The sequence below is a fragment of the Alexandromys fortis genome, unplaced genomic scaffold (genome assembly GCF_014885135.2).
Source record: "Alexandromys fortis isolate MF-2015 unplaced genomic scaffold, M_Fortis_MF-2015_v1.1 scaffold_115, whole genome shotgun sequence".
Classification (NCBI taxonomy): Eukaryota; Metazoa; Chordata; class Mammalia; order Rodentia; family Cricetidae; genus Alexandromys; species Alexandromys fortis.
Window position 1 is genome coordinate 5,085,752 of NW_026067989.1, and position 12,636 is coordinate 5,098,387.

Sequence of the window (12,636 nt, forward strand, 5' to 3'; positions counted from 1 at the left end):
AGGGGTTGCAAAATATTCCCTGTAGGCCAAATCCAGTGTATTGCCCATTTTAAAATAAAGTTTTATTGGTACACAGTCGAGCCACTTCTCATTTTCTCCAGGGCTGTTTTTTATGCCCCAGTGAGAAAATTGAGGGCTTGCCACAAAGCTTTACTTTCTGGCCCCTTGCAGAAAGTTTACTGACTTCCGAATCCCAACAATAGGCAAACTGTCGCTTTCACGGAGAAGCCAGGAGGGACAGCAGATCATGCCAGTATGTAAGGTTTTCCAGCCCTCCTCTAACTCTGGGCTGCAAGAAGTCAAAGCCCATTCAACCCACCTCAGTGAACCATTTTAAACTTTACGGTCCATCTTTTGCAAAACCAATGAGAACAAGAGAAGAACCATATTCTTTAGAGTTTATCGTGTGGTGCCATAAACACTAAAGTTGAAGATGGGCTGTGCCTCTGTGTAGGATGAGGATAGGGTCAAGAGTGAATTATACTGGAATTGTTATCAAGACAAAATGAGCAGGACCTTGAGGCCTCAGTGTTTAGCATACAAGGAACTTCCAGTGGCGGATGTCAGAGACGTCATGGCTGTCCCTATCAGAAGAGAAAGGTGAGGTCCAAGGCCCCACGCTCTCCTGCTATAGTGAGTGTAAGATCCTGCGACACTGTTAAAGGCCCACAGTGTGCTGGGCCTTCCTCTGTAGGAAGTAAGTGTACCACTCTCTCTCAGCCTTACAGAAAAAAAAAAGGTGGGGGTGGGGGAGAAGGTGCTGAAATTCAAACCTATGCAGTGTTATTTCATAGGAATGCACGTTCGATTTTTTCACAACAGCTTCCCCCATGGAGTGACCTGGGAGATACACAAGGTGCTTGTCCTGGGACAATCAATGGCCCAGAGCTTCCCTAGAAAATACAGCTAGAATCTTCTTGCCCCAGCCCTTCTTCTGGGTCCAGCATTGCGCTGGCGCCATCTAGTGAACAAACATGAGAAGTTCCGCCATGAGGTAACTGCAAATCCTTGTCTTTATACTCCAGTCTGGCTGGAGGCCGCCTCCCCAAGCCCACAGACAGACAGGGTGCCAGGATCCCACCCTTGTTCATTCCTTGTGTGCCACTGGCTTTTCCAATGTTCTTCAATGTCTGCCTGCTAACTATTCCTCCCCAGCCCATGACCCTTATCTTTGCCTCCCCTGCCCTTCTTCCATAGTCTCCTATTGTATTCCTGGTGACACCTTTCCAGCAAGTCCTTGCCTCTGGGCTCACATTGGTAGGAATGTACTGGAAAGAGCCAGGGCATATCCCTCTTATTTGGTGTCCTCTTATAAGGACAGAGCCTGTGCCGCTGGCAAACCCAGCCTCTACCTGGGCCTGTGAAGGAATGAGTTTCCAAGGGTGCGTTGGACCAGGAGCAGTGTTATCCAGGAGCCAGTTAGAATACAGAGGCTCGGGCTCCACCTCGGAGCTGTGGGATCAGAGCTGGCTCAGCACTGTGGATGCCACCACCAACAGCCCTTCACTGGACCCAGGTCCCTGAAGTGTGGCTACTCCACTTTAAAACCTTCCCATTTGAATGGGTGAGCGATCCTCTTCGGCACCAACTACTGCTGGGAGGTTTGCTTGGAATCATATGATGACTGTCAGCCATGGGGACAGATGATCTATCTAATATTATTTTGCCAATGTGATCATTCTCGTTGTAGATGGATGTTGATGGCATAGGGCTTTGCATCGGGAACCCCTATGTGGACCGTCGGTTTCATCAGTGTGGGTGTGTTGGGACTAATTGAAGTTACTAGAAGCTGTGCCTAGCTTAGAGGATCAGAGGATGGGGTTTTCACCTGTTGGCCATTGACTGCAGCGTATTTAAGCCTCCATGGTGCTAATAAAGGTGGGCTTTTGGTACCAGTGTTTGAAGGTCTGTGTGTCAGTCTGTCTCTGCGTGTGTTTCCTCAACCTTCAGCCCCTTGCCCGAAGCTCACGAACTGGGTTCTAGCTCATAGAGCGCAGACTGGGGCCGCGGTGCGCGGCATGGGTGCATCCCTGGATAAGTTAGCACTTCTGTGCTCGCCATTCTAGGCCTCACTTGAATTTCCAACAGCCAGTGCCTGTATCCTTCAGGGTATCTGTCCTGGACCTATGATGGGTTCTGCTAGTGTAACGTGGCACAACTCCAAGCAGTGATGGAAGAGTCCATGCCTCATCAGGACTCAGACTCAGGCAGTCAGAAGAGCTTGCATGTTGCTACAGTGGCAGGATACAGATTTAAACCAGCAGAAGATAGGCACTGGGGACACAGGCATTGGGGACAGGCTCAGAGTGCCCAGGTGTGGCGCTCCAGCTCTCCTCATGGGGCTCTGCTAACAGAGCCTAGTTCTTCCACTGTTGATGCAAGCAACACTCGCAGAGCTTTACTGACAGGGACGCTGTCTATCCAGTGGTCACACAGACATGACTCACTGCTCACCTGGCTCCAAATAATCTCCGGTGCCTTCTGAGGTCAAACTGACGCCAAGGCCCCCATCATCAACAACAGTGTTAGCATGGGCTATCTGATGAGACCCAAGGTCCTAGGTAAATAAAGAGACTCTTATCACCTGGGACATTCCAAGGACTGAGAAGTGGCCTCCCCTGAGCTGGCCAGTGATAAGATCTTTCTTAGGACAAGAGTAACCCTTTACTGCATATAAAACAAAGAACCCCAGCCGGCCTCACTGCCCACTGATCCTGCCCTCATGGTGCCCTCATGGTGCCCAGCTGTGACCCATCTCCAGAGCTCCCTGGCAGGCTGGATCACTGCCGAGTAATCCATCTCTCCCCTTTCCCAGTCTCATCTTCTCCCCTGCTTGTTATTGATCTGGGACTGACTGATTCCTCTCATCCCCTTGTCTCTGAGAATGTGTTCTGCAGGGAACGACAAGATGAACGCTATAAGACTCTCATAAGTCCTGATTTCCCAAGTCTGTGAAGCGCCCGTGGGTCCCTGTGATTCCCAGTCTCTACATGCAGTTCCCCGCAGCAAGAGTCCCACGGACACTGATCACACCCTCCCTCCCGCCAGCTCTCAGCTCTCACCACTCCCTGCAGTTTTAGTCTCTCTGCCCCTACATCTTCTCAGAAGACCCCCCGCCCTGGCACCTTGATCCCATGTGGCATCACTATCCTCTGGAATCCACCATTTCTGCCAGCCTTTGCTACCGTGGCCCTCCTGCAGCCTTTGGACAGGTACTAAAGACTTCATGATGGACTACCAAAGACTGGCGGCTGTCTGCTGAGAAGCGTTTCTTTTTTTTTTAAATATTTATTTATTTATTTATTTATTATGTATACAATGTTCTGTCTGTGTGTATGCCTGCTGGCCAGAAGAGGGCATCAGACCCCATTACAAATGGTTGTGAGCCACCATGTGGTTGCTGGGAATTGAACTCAGGACCTTTGGTAGAGCAGGCAATGCTCTTAACCTCTGAGCCATCTCTTCAGCCCAGAGAAGCGTTTCTTACGTCACCATCTTTTGAAGGCATCTGGCCGTCCTGAGTTATTTGTGGGAGCTAGGACCCAGCTGAGACTGCCACACTCCTTCTCTTGGTGACCTTCCTTTCTTTAGAAGGACTTCTCACCCAGGCAATGACTTCTTAGAACTTCTCCAAAGGCAACGTCTCAGGCAGGGTTGGGAGTAGGGGATGATGAAGTCTCACCTTAAACTTGGATTTTCCTCGTACAGGAAGGACAGGACTCTGTCTCTCTGCCTACTGACATGGCCTTCCATTCTCCATCGGTCCTTTTTCCTGTTAATCAGAGCCTCTCTGTGTGACTTCTACTCAGCAGGACAGGGACCTTTCCTGCACACCAGTTCCTCGTTACGCCTTCTTGCAGTCTCCAGTTTCATCCAAGCCTCAAGCAACACAGAGAAATAAGAGGGCAGGACCTTGCCCATCTTACTAATGAGAAGATACTGACCAGGGAAGGGGGCGGCCAGCTGTGCAGGCCAGGCACTGGCCTATCAATATAGGATTGCAATGTAGCTTTAAAAATTACTATTATTACATAGTGGATTGACATTTTCATTAAAAATATTGTATATTTTGACCATATTTCCCTCAGTTCGCCTCTCCTGTTCCACTTTCCATAGCCGCCAGTCTCTTCCTAAATATCCCTGCTTCTGCTTTCATGTTCCATGTTTGTGTGTATACATGTATAAAGCAAACGGTATTCATCTTTCCGAATCTGTCTTATCTCATTAATATGATGGTCTCTAGTTCCATCCATTTTCCCACAAATGACATAATTTTATTCTTTTTCACGCTAAGGACAACTCCAGTGTGTTGTAAGGAAAAGTCCAGTGTGTGTGTGTGTGTGTGTGTGTGTGTGTTCATGCAAGCATGTGTAGCATGCACATGTGCTCCCATACTTGTCTCATTCTCTTTATCTAATCATCTATTGTCAACATATCTTTTGAGGGGCACAATTCCACCCTAACATTTTCCTAGTTCACAAAATGGTAAGTGGGCATGAATCTCAAACAGAGGATGTAAGAGCAAGTCTAACACGTGCACTGTCACTCTGAGGGACCATGTGCATCTGAGAGTGCCGAGATTGTCAAGGTGGTCCTGACTTCTGAGCATCTGTGATGACATGAATGTGCCCTCTCCAAAAGTTTGTTGATGCCAATGGGCTGGTGGCAAGAGATGGGGTTCTTGGGAGGTGATCAGGCCATGAAGGCTGTTTCCTTCACAGTGATGTTAGGAGGCTTCCTTATCCTTTAACTTCCATCTCTGCAAGGACACACTGTTCCTTCCTGACCCACCTCAGAGGATGCAGCACCAAGGCACCACCTTGGAGGCAGAGAGTAGCCCATATCAGACATCTGACCTGTTGAAGCCTTGGTCTTGTCTTTCCAGCCTCCAGACTTCTGAACGATGTATTTTTGGTCTTTATAAATTACCCGATCTCAAACAGTTTATGACATAGCAGCATACATAGCTTGAAATAATACTGAATTATTAAAGACAAAGTTTTAGTGTTAATGAATTTATACCACAGTCACATGGTGTATCCATTAAGGTCCAGTCAGGAAACTAGCCCTTGATATGTATCCCAGCTGAGGGAATTTAGTACAAACCACTGATCATAAACTTGGAATGAGCGACAACTTAACTTCTCATCCATCTGCCATGAGCTGGTGAAGCCAATGTAAGATGGGGCGGGGACTTTCAGGGCCCTGAGTTGGTCTTCCAGTGGAATGGATTCAAGAAAGGACCACCTGGCTATAAGAGAAAGCCTGAGAAATACTTTCTCAGTATTTTGGAGAAAGTTTGGTGAAGGTTGTGGAGCGGTTCTGGAGACAGCAGCAAATGTTGGACACCTATGCTTTGCAAACACTGACAGGGAGTGGAGATTAAATATAGAATCCTATGGACTTAGTGACAGTCAGGCAATATAGGCAACAACAAAACAAACCAGAAGAGCTATAGAGCCGTTTGAGCAATAGGACAGATGTACAGATGGCCTGTTAGTTCTGTGCACTACCAAAGCTTGAGAGACCTTGGTGGCAGTTCCGGGTCCCTTCATTCCTCCCAAGGGTGGGCAGCCAACAGGCCGGAGTTGCCTCTACTAAAAGATTAAAGAGCCAGAGCACCTCACCCCTAACAGCTTAAAACGACATACTGAGAAGAGCAAGTATAATCCCCTTATGTTTGCACGGTGTGGGTGCCCTTTAAAAATCTGATTAGCTCTTTTAATTACCAGGGACCCGTTCAGCACTTAGCTGGCAAATAGCTAGGTCTAATGAATACGCTCTCTGTGTCAGGAAACCATCATTTATTTCACTATCTGTGTTCTCAGCTTTGGAGGCTTCAGCGCTCAGCACCCAGGTCACATCAGTGGCACTGTTTCTTTTTCTCACCTTTGTTTTACATGTGGCTGCGGAGCCATTAAGTGGTCCAGCATGATCAACATGGTCTACCTGGGGTGGGGGAAATGCTCACTGAATTATATAAGTGCTAATTCCATCAGAAAGCTGGCACAGAAGAGACAAGGGCAAAAAAAAAAAAAAAAGGGAGAACAGTCCTCAGACTGTCCCTACCAACTGCTGTGGATAGAAGGATCATTCCCTGCTTGGGGCAGTGATTAAAATAAGTTATTTCAGCCAATCAGTGGTGGTGCATGCCTTTAATCCCACGATTTGGGAGGCAGAGACAGAGGCAGGCAGATCTCTATGAGTTTGAGGCCCAGCCTGGTCTACAAGAGCTAGTTCCAGGACAGGCTCCAAAGTTATAGAGAAACCCTGTCTTGGAAACAAACAAACAAACAAACAAACAGAAAAGTTATTTCAATAATATCTGAGAGCTGTGTTCCCACAACGGGAAAGCATTGTAGAGCTGGAAAAGAATGAAAACAAGTGCCCAGGAGCTGGTATCTGTATCAGTTTGAATGCTGTCTTGACCTTCATATTCCACAGTGACAGCGACAGGTGTTCCATAGAGACCTGAAATAGTAGAGTCTTGGCTTTTAGTCCAGGCAGCCAAACCTTGGCAGTTTCTGCCCTGTCTTATAAATCCAGGCACAGGCCAGGTCTGCAGAAGCCATCTGATAGCTTCAGGAGGATGGAGCCAGGGGATTCACTTCTGTGAGCTCTTATGTAGCCTCAGGGGGTTGTGACTCTGATGTCACGTAAGATCAGAAACACCCACACTTCCATCTCTTAGTGTTTAGATGACCAGCTGTGACGGTATAAAGAGCTAGAAGGCCTTGGAAGAGCCAGAGTACAGAAGGGACTCACACGCTCCTGCTGAGGGGCATGCGCACTCACAGCTTCGGTCCGCACAGGCTGTGAATCAGTGCTGGGAACAGACACTGTTCCTAGAACTCCATCAGAGTTGCTGCCACAGGTCCTTCCAGCGCTGACAGGGGGAGCCCTGGTTCCAGTGGTATCATTGGCAAGTTCTGTTCCCAGTACAAAGCACTGTCAGTCGGGGCATCTGTGCTAATATAAAAGTATCTGAAAGGCCTTCTGGGAGGTGAAAGAGGAATCACTCCCAAGAGCATGGTGCTCTAATTCCTGTTGCGTCCACGGCAATGAAACAGAATTGGCAGCAGAGGGCAGCAGAGGACACTGTTTGGAAGTTCATTCTACAACTTGGCACAGTCTTCCCATGCCACACCAGCTGGAGCCCACCCAGGCCAATTCTGTTGCCAAGGCCTCACCCTTCCTACATGACCACCAGTCACCAGTCAGAGGGCTGGTGAGCCTCAACTCGGGCCTGATAGAGAAGCTATGGGTGAACTGCTTTTCCCTGTGGGTATTGGGAGGGTCAGGGAATACCAAGGGGAGAGAACTTGTGTTCTCACTTCCCCATCTGCAGGACCAGAGAGGAACCCAGGTGGGGTTACCATGGTAGCCTTACCTGCCATCCTGGTGCCAGTGAGAAGTGCCTTCGGGGTTTAGCAATTGTTTGTTTGGAAGAAGAAAGAAAAATGTTAATTTGTGATTCCTCCAGATCTCTAGACTCTGGATCCTACAGGCAAAAGCCCTAGGTCCCCTCCCTGAGCGGCTCAGAGGCTGGATGCCGTCAGCCCGACTCTCCTCAAAATTCCCCAAAGTTGAATGTGTGCCGTGGAAACACTGATAATGGGAAGAGAAAAGACAGAGACCAGGCAAGTCCTGGGGACAGAGAAGCACCCAGGAGGAAAGCAGGGCCCTCATTACAAGCAAACTTTGCCGACTTTAGTTTCTGATATGGTCCCTTAGCTCTTGGCCTCATGGTTTTCGAATGCCATGGAAGGGACTGTGGGAGTCTGGTTCCTTCAGGGTCACTGATGAACCCTCTAACTTAACTGTTCCCTTTCCTTCTCTGGTACCCTGTTCACAGGTCCTGATAACTGCTTCTTTACTCTGTTTCCATGACAGCACTGAGGACCTTCCATGTGAGCTTTGCTAGGAGAGGCCAGAGCTGTTCATTTCATCCCATTGAGGCAATGTCCTCTGAGCTCTCTGCTGATGCCCTGTGCATGTGAAGGGGGGGGGTGCCACCTCTCCTGTTCCACAAGACAGGCTGTTCCCTCTTCTCCTTTCTATGTTATTCCTTAGCCCTAGGTATGGTCTCAGTATACTTTGTCATGGTTGTAACTGAGTACCATAGACTGGGTAATTTTTAAAAAACAAAAAACTGGAGTTTATTTAGGTGATAGCTCTAGAGGCCCAAGATCAAGGGACAGCATTAAAGGGCCTCCCAGCTGTGGGGATTCTTCAGGGACACAAAGTTGTTCAGGCCATCTCATAGTGTGAGCAAACCAGGAGGGGGAGATTGCTTTGTTAGCCAAATCTCTCACCTGATAATCCATCTCCCCATGAATGGATTAACCTATTCACAAGGGCAGAACTCTCAGGACTTTTGGAAGGTCCCTCTGGCTTCATCTCTTAATACCTCACAGTGTGAGGATTAAATGTCAGCACAAGTTTTTGTAAAGACCTTCAAACCAGAGTGGAGACAGTTCTTACACTCAAGTCTGCTTTACTGAAGACCTAAAGGCCTACTAGGAGTCCAAAGCTGGCTGTGGGACTCCTCTAAACACTTTTGGCTGCTTCACCTTCCGCTTCAATTTTCAGGATCTTCTGCACGTAGGAGACAGCATCTCCTGTGTAAGGTCTTCCTATGCCACGGCCATCGGTTCAGATAATCTCTCATCTCTCTGGGACTCCTATCAGAACTGTCTGTTTATTAATTCCCAAACACCATTGCTTCTTCTATGTATATACCATATAATATGGCAGAGAGAAGAAGGGAGAAAGATACATAAATACATACGAAGTTGGGGAGCTTTTTAGGAAGGGGGAATCTATCTATCTGGTCTCTGCTACTCCATGTCAGCTGGAAGTAGACATTTCCACTTTTGTTCCTTCTCACTCTTCCAAACCAGCTCAAATCTCATTCTCAATTACCATAAACATTGCCTTACTCTCTCCTGGTTGGTTAACTCCAGATCTCTTCTGACTCCTCGCTGGTCTCTGTGCAGCTGGCCATGATGTCAGAGCAGCACACCAGGGAGGAGGTCTGGCTTTGGCTTCCTGGCCAGGAATCCTTTGGGGCAACCATGCTGCCTGGCAATCTCATTGTTGGACCCATGTTCACCCTCCCTTGTGTTTCCTTGCATGACATGTCACACCTTCTCTCTGCAACCTGCCTTCCATTCTCTCTCTCAGCTTCCCGCTGTATTGGGAAAATAGAACCAGCCAGGACTGTACTGAAGGTCATCTGTCACCTCTCCTCACCCTCCTGGCATCCTCCTCTCCGCCTTCTTGCCCATGCCACCCTGCACTGTCTTTCTAACTCTCCTGCACTGTTGAGTGCTTGCCTTCCAGGGGCTCATTCCTGCTCCCCGCCAGCAAGCTTGCTTTGATTCATTTCACCTTAAATTACTCAGGACTCTTTTTTTTTTTTTGGTCACTGTCCCACCTCTCTGCTCCCCATGTGAGGCAAACCACAGGCCTCACTAGGGACACAAAAGCATGCTTTCCCTTCCTCTTCATCCCACTTTAGTCAGGATTTAACTCTGACACCCACCAAACCTGCTCTTGTCAAACATGCGGTGACCTCTGTGTTACTGAAGTCAAGGTCAGCTCCCAGCTTCACCCTCCCTGACTACGTCCTTGTTTCAGAAACATTCTCTGCACTTGGTTTCTAGCGCTACACACACTACTTGGCTTTCTTTCCCACTCCCATGTGCTGACTTTGCCTCATGTTGACAACCTTGAAAGTGGGATGTCTCAGTTTAGACCCTTGGTCTTCTCTCTCATTAAAGGATCCTATCTTTTTTTCATGGCTTTAAATAACATTAATATTCTGAGAACTCCATGCTTTGTTGTTGTTGGTATTGTTTATTTGTTTTTGAGACAGGCTCCCATTCTGTAGCCCAGGCTGCTCTTGAACTGGTATCACTTCTTCATCTGTAATCTATTATCAATAGGACGCTAGAGAGAGTGACGTCTTTAGCAATTGAAATCACGTGATGTCATCTCATGCTCCCAGCCTCCGGTGCTTCTATTTCGTTCTGAATGAAGACCAGTCCCAGCAATGCCTTACAAGCCCCTCTGATCTGGGTCCTACTCATCAATACCAGTATCTGGGACTCTCTCTTTCACCCACCTTCTGCTGCAGTGGCCTCGTGATTCCAGGCTTACTTGCTCTTTCTCCACAAGCTCCTGCTTGGGCTCATGCACTCCCCTGAAGCCATCTTCCCAGGGAGGTTCCCAGCACTTCACTGAATTCTGCCTAGCCCTCTCCCCCTGCATGCCCTCTCACCCCAGTTCTGTCTTCTCTCTGCCCGACCCCTCGCTGTTGGGATGATGGGTCATTCCTAGAGTCTACTCACTGGCTTCCAGTTCCAGGATGTAGCTGCAGCACGGTGGTTCGCTTGCGTGGCTCGCTGAGATAACCAAGAGCAGCTGCAGCCCCTGCGAATATTCAGCAGCTCTCTTAACAGATACCATTCAATATCACTCATCGCTCTGCCTGAGCATTCGGCCTTTCTTTACCTTTTCTGGGATATCTAACGCTTCATCTTAATCTGTTTGACCTAGATTAAAAACCTCAGAATGGGGAAAAAGAGAAAGACGTTTCAATGACTTTGAGCCATGGGCCATTTCATAAAAATTGTTGTTCCAGTCTGCACTCTGGCCAACAGTGAATGGAAGTTCCTTGACACTACTTCTTCAGCAGCATCTTTTGGTCATCTTTTTTTTTTAATTACTTACTTTTATTTTATATGCATTGGTGTTTTGTTTGTATATATGTCTGTGTGAGGGTGTCAGATCTTGGAGTTATGCAGTTATCAGCTACCATGTGGGTGCTGGGAATTGAACCTGGGTCCTCTGGAAGAGCAGTCAGTGCTCTCAACTGCTGAGTCATCCCTCCAGCCTCTTACGTCATCTTCTTGACTACAGCCATTCAATGGGTGAGATGGTCAGTTGATTTCCTTGCTTGTTTCTGATGGTAAGCGTATTTTCACTGAAGTGTCATGGAAGAATTGGAGAACATTATATTAAATGAAGTAAGCGAGGCACGGAAAGATATATACCTCATGTACTTAAGTGTGGCAGCTAAATGAGCTGATTCCAGAGACACAGAATGGAATAGAATGGTTTCAGAGGCTGAGAAGTTAGAGGTGAGAAAACTTAGTGATTGAATGTACAAATCTAATTAGATAGGAGGAATAAGTTCTAGTGTATTCTTTAGCAAAGTGGTATATGTAACTTACTATTTCAGAAGAGCTGGAAGAAAGAATTTCCAATTCTTGCAGCACAAAGAAATGACAGATAGTTAACATAATAAGATGCTAATTATCTGATTCTAATTACATAGCATAAATTTCATAATTTCTATATAATAATTAAAATAATAAAGGCGATGGAAGGGAAAATTATCGTGCCAAAGCATCATTGAACTAGGATCAGCGAGGACAGTGTATACTTTCTTTAAACAAAAACACCTTGAATATTCACTTCTCAATACAGTGGCAACAATGTGTTCTCATCTTCTCATAAATGTGCCGGGCTATTAATAATGGACCTTATTTTTACCCTTTGGACCACAGGGGAGGGGACAGTCTCTTTCCCAGGCTGTGCTCTGAGACAGGGTCATGCCACTAAGGATACTCTGATTGCTCCTGTGACTTCCATGGATCAGGATGTAACCAGCCTCTCTGCTCATCCTGTCTCTGGTGGTTGATGGAACTGTGCAGGTCTGGGATACACATGCAGCATCTTCCTCCTTCTTGACTTAATGCAGACATCTCATTAAATGATCCTGCTCTGTGCCTCATGGGTGAGATCTGTCCATCCAGAGTTCTCACCTGGGCTGTCCCACCCCAGTCCCCAGAGTGAAGCCTCTGCACACACAGCCCTATGAGGCTAAGAGCAACCGTGGCACAAGATTCCTAGGAACAAGTTCACAGTCTCATAGCCCAGCTGATCTGGAACCTGGCCCATTTGAGAAAATCCCACTAGCTGAACTAGTGGTAGTCGGTCCTGCAGCTGCAGTGCCTCAGGCGACTGTAGACATGAACAGTTGTCTTCCAGCTGTTGGCATGCGGTCTCTCCATGCATTCTTGTTGTCATCCTTCTTTCTGTCTCACTGGATGGGGTTCCGTCTAGTCTCTTTTCATCAGAGGGAATTAGGGGCTCTTCCAAACTTACACACTTGGGCAGTGTACTCATAAAAATGTTTGATGCTGGGGCCTTGGGAAGCAATGAAACTTGAACTGTTTTGCTCTATGGTACAGAGGTGACTCCAAAGTGTTAGACATAGATATAGAGAGTAGCTGTAGGGAGACAAGCTCTCTTCACTTATGCAGCGGGAACATACAACTTCTCACAGTGTAGATGCTTTACACTGTGATCGGTGTTCGTTGCATATAAGAATAATGCATGCATGCATGCATGCATGTATGTATGTGTGTGTGTATGTATGTATGTGCATAGGTGCTGTTTATGTGTTGTGTGTGAACTGAGAAACTTGAGAGTAAAAAAATAACACTTGCACTGGAAAGGTTGGGAAGGAACCTTTTTTTTTTCTTTTTTTCTTTCTTTTTTTTTGGGAGAGAGAGAGAGAGAGAGAGAGAGAGAGAGAGAGAGAGAGAGAGAGAGAGAGAGAGA

The 12,636-nt window shown here is 47.2% G+C and overlaps 1 long non-coding RNA gene across 1 annotated transcript; it reads left to right on the plus strand.

Annotated features, from left to right (window-relative positions):
- The first annotated feature begins 734 nt into the window (after nucleotides 1–734).
- LOC126512059 (uncharacterized) lies at nucleotides 735–1,825 on the plus strand. The gene is made up of 3 exons (XR_007594896.1): nucleotides 735–994; nucleotides 1,322–1,564; nucleotides 1,691–1,825. It is a non-coding gene; the product is annotated as an uncharacterized lncRNA (long non-coding RNA).
- Nucleotides 1,826–12,636: the final 10,811 nt, after the last annotated feature.